Below are 4,678 nucleotides of genomic sequence, written 5' to 3' on the forward strand. Positions count from 1 at the left end.
AAATTGTGTGTTCACTACCATGTCTCCTGCATCCTCCCAACTGCCCTTTAAATGGGCAGTTATGTTATAGGACCCGACCCATTTCAATTTGGTCATCTCTAGCTTTTAATTATAACCCACAGTTTCTATCTATTGAAGGAAATGAGCTATAAATCAGCTCCTTATTTCCTGTTTATTGTCTATTATTTTTCAAAGCTACAAATATTCAGTAAAGTTTCTAATGTTTAGTTTTAGAAAGTCCAAAATGCCTACCTTCTTAATGCAGTAGCTAGATAATAAAGTGTTTTTGTTGGTTTGCTAAAACTTAAATAAACTTAAATTTGATTTTGCCTATGACAAGAAATGAATAGGGGAGCACAGCAGAGTCCATCAAGTTATCTAATTTCTCCATTCTAGGAAGATTGTTATTTTCTGCTCTAAGTTGGATTTCTGTAGTGAGAATAGCTTCTATCTGCTTGATTAATTTTAATTTGGGAAAATGAGTGTTGTCTTGTTCCCAAACTGAGAACTTCTACTTCTAAGAAGGAATAGATAAATACGTGAATTCATAGCTCATGCACACAAAAATATTTACCATGACTATAAGCTAGGCAATTTTCCAAGTTCTGCACAAGCAAGTTTAAAAAGGAAAAGACCCCCAAATTGATCCCCATGTAGAGTTCACATTCCAGCATTCCTTTTTTTTTTTTAAAGATTATTTAGGCAACGTGATGCCCCCCGCTTTGTTTTTCTTTTTCATCATTCCCTTGGTGATTCGGGGTCTTTTCTGGTTCCATACAAATTTCAGGATTGTTTGTTCCAGCTCTTTGAAAAATGCCAATGGTATTTTAATAGGGATGGCATTAAAAGTGTAAATTGCTCTGGGCAGGATAGATATTTTAACAATGTTTATTCTTCCAATCCATGAGCATGGAATGTTTTCCCATCTTTTTGTGTCTTCCTCAATTTCTTTCCTAAGTGATCTGTAGTTTCTAGAGTATAGATCCTTTACCTCTTTGGTTAGGTGTATTCCTAGGTATCTTACGGTTTTTGTTGCTATTGTGAATGGAATTGATTCCTTAATTTCTCTTTCTACAGTTACATTGTTAGTGTATAGAAAAGCAACTGATTTCTGTGCATTGATTTTATATCCTGCCACATTGCTGAATTGCTGTATGAGTTCTAGTAATTTGGGGGTGGAGTCTTTTGGGTTTTCCACATAAAGTATCATGTCATCTGTGAAGAGGGAGAGTTTGATTTCTTTGCCAATTTGGATGCCTTTTATTTCTTTTTGTTGTCTGGTTGCTGAGGCTAGGACTTCTAGCACTATGTTGAACAACGGTGGTGAAAGTGGGCATCCCTGTCATGTTCCTGACCTTAAGGGAAAAGCTCTCAGTTTTTCCCCATTGATAATGATATTCACTGTGGGCTTTTCATAGACGGTTTTTATGATATTGAGGAATGTTCCTTTTCCCTATGCTCTGAAGAATTTTAATCAGGAAAGGATGCTGTATTTTGTCAAATGCTTTTTCTGCATCAATTGAGAGGATCATATGGTTCTTTTCTTTTATTAATGTGCTCTATCATGTTGATTGATTTGCAAATGTTGAATCACCCTTGCATCCCAGGAATAAATCCCACTTGGTCATGGTGAATAATCCTTTTAATGTACTGTGGATCCTATTAGCTAGGATCTTGTTGAGTACTTTGGCATCCATGTTCATCAGGGATATTGGTCTCTAATTCTCTGTTTTGATGGGGTTCTTTGCCTGGTTTGGGGATCAAGGTAATGCTGGCCTCATGGAAGGAGTTTGGAAGTTTTCCTTCCGTTTCTATTTTTTGAAACAGCTTCAAAAAATAGGTATTACTTCTTCTTGAAATGTTTGGTAGAATTCCCCCTGGGAAGCCATCTGTCCCTGGACTTTTGTTTTTTGGGACGTTTTTGATTATTGCTTCAATTTTGTTACTGGTTATTGGTCTATTCAGATTACCTATTGAAACTGGACCATTCCCTTACACGATACACAAAGATAAACTCAAAATAGATGAAAGACCTCAATGTGAGACAGGAATCCATCAAAATCCTAGAGGGGAACATATGCAGCAACCTCTTTGGCATCGGCCACAGTAACTGCTTTCAAGACATCTTTCCAAAGGCAAGGGAAACAAAAGAAAAAATGAACTTTTGGGACTTCATCAAGATAAAAAGCTTCTGCACAGCAAAGGAAATAGTCAACAAAACAAAGAAGCAACCCACGGAATGGGAGAAGATATTTGCAAATGACATTACAGATAAAGGGCTGATATCCAAGATCTATAAAGAACTTCACAAGCTCAACACTCAAAAAACAAATAACCCAGTCAAAAAATGGTCAGAAGACATGAACAGACACTTCTCCAAAGAAGACCTACAAATGGCTAACAGACATGAAAAAATGCTCAACATCATTAGGTATCAGTGAAATACCAATCAAAACCACAATGAGATACCACCTTACACCAGTCAAAATGACAAAAATTAACAAAACAGGAAACAACAAGTGTTGAAGTTGTGGAGAAAGGGGAACGCTCTTACACTGTTGATGGGAATGCAAGTTGGTACAGCCACTCTGGAAAACAGTATGGAGGTTCCTCAAGATGTTAAAAATAGAGCTACCCTAGGACCCAGCAATTGCACTACTAGGTATTTACCCCAAAGATACAGATGTAGTGAAAAGAAGGGCCACATGCACCCCAATGTTCATAGCAGTGATGTCCACAATAGCCCAATTGTGGAAGGAGCTGAGATGCTCTGCAACAGATGAATGGATAAAGAAGATGTGGTATGGGGTGGTGGGGGGAGGAAAAGATGGCAGAGGAGTAGGGGACCCTATTCCAACTGGTCCCCTGAACTGAGCTGGATATCTCCCAGACCACTCTGAACACCCACAAAATCAGCCTGAGATATAAGAAGATATATCTGGATCTCTACAAATAGAATATTGCAGGTGGTTGGTTTCAAGGTATGAAGCGGGGAGCCCTGATTCTGTGGGCAGATATCGGAAGATAAACAGAAGGGGGAGGGAGCCCTCTGGATCCTGCACCAGGGATGAGTGAAAGCCTCCCATGTTGGGGACAGGGCCCAGACTCGCAGACCAGTAGCAGCGCGGAAAGGACTTTAGGGCAGCCCCCTTGACAGGAACCCAGAGTGGCAGGGCCATGCTTGCGAACTGGGGGCAGTCGATGGTTTTAAAAGTGCAAAGGGCAGAGATGTGCCCCCATGACCCAACCTGGAGGGGAGGACTGGGAGCCCTGCTGAGGGGCGCACAACCCAGGAAGCTGCAGTTTATAGCAGCACAGATGGAAATGGAGATAGTGTGGCCTGGAGAGCTCACTGAAGAACAGACTGCGATCTCTCTGCTCTGAGGCAGAGGGTTGGAAACGGTCTCTTCTGCTCTGACTCTCAGAAGAGACGGGGAAAGCCACCAGGGAAAGCCACCAGAGAACAAAAGCCCCCCAAAATTGGTTTTCACTGAGACCATACCCCCCACAGGGGGCAGGGCAACTCTGCCCAAACAGGGTTGCCCGAGTAACAGCGCAGCAGGCCCCTCCCCCAGAAGACAGACTGGGAGAACAAGAGGCCGACAACCCTAAGGTTGGTGCATCTTGCTTGGGTTGTGGCCAATAATTTGGATTCTGTACATTCCCTCAACCACCCCTTAACAGAATGACTAGGAGGAGGAACCCCCCAAATAGGAAAGACTCAGAGACTGTGACTTCTGCCACAAATTTACAAAAGGATACAGATATAACCAAGATGTCAGAAATGGACTTCAGGGTAACAGTTATGAAGACGATAGCTAGAATGGAGAAATTGATTAATGGCAACATAGAGTCTCTAAGGGAAAAAATGAAAGCTGAACTGGCAGAATTTAAAAATTCGATCAAAGATCCAATCTAATCTAGATAATCTAACAGCTAGGATAAGCGAGGCAGAAGAACAAATTAGTGATCTAGAAGACCAAGTGATAGAAAAGAAGGAAAAAGAGGAGTCAGGGACAAACAACTCAAAATCCATAAAAAGAGAATTAGAGAAATAAGTGACACCATGAAACGTTCCAATGTCAGAATTATTGGGATCCCTGAAGGGGTGGAGAGATAGAGAGGACTAGAAGATATATTTGAGCAAATCGTAGCTGAGAACTTCCCTAATCTGGGGAATGAAACAAACATTTGTGTTCTAGAGGCAGATTAAGGAAAACAGGCCAATGCCCTGGCATGTAATAGTAAAACTCGCAAATCTTAGAACCAAGGAAACCATCTTAAGGGCAGTTAGGGGGAAGAGATTCCTTACGTACAGAGGGAGGAACATCAGAATAACGTCAGACCTATCCACAGAGACCTGGCAAGCCAGAAAGGCCTGGCAAGACATATTCAGGGTACTAAATGAGAAGAACATGCAGCCAAGAATACTTTATCCAGCAAGGCTGTCATTTAGAATGGATGGAGAGATGCAGAGCTTCCAAGATCGGCAGAAACTGAAAGAATATGTGACCACTAAACCAGCCCTGCAAGAAATATTGAGGGGGGGGTTCTATAGAAGGAGAAAGCCCCTAAGAGAGATATAGAGCAGAAATTTGCAGAGACAATCTGTAGAAACAAGGACTTCACAGGCAACATGATGACAATTAATTCATATCTTTCAATAATCACTCTCAAC

Source organism: Leptonychotes weddellii, chromosome 14, assembly GCF_054177405.1.
Source record: "Leptonychotes weddellii isolate Sample4059 chromosome 14, ASM5417740v2, whole genome shotgun sequence".
Taxonomy (NCBI): Eukaryota; Metazoa; Chordata; class Mammalia; order Carnivora; family Phocidae; genus Leptonychotes; species Leptonychotes weddellii.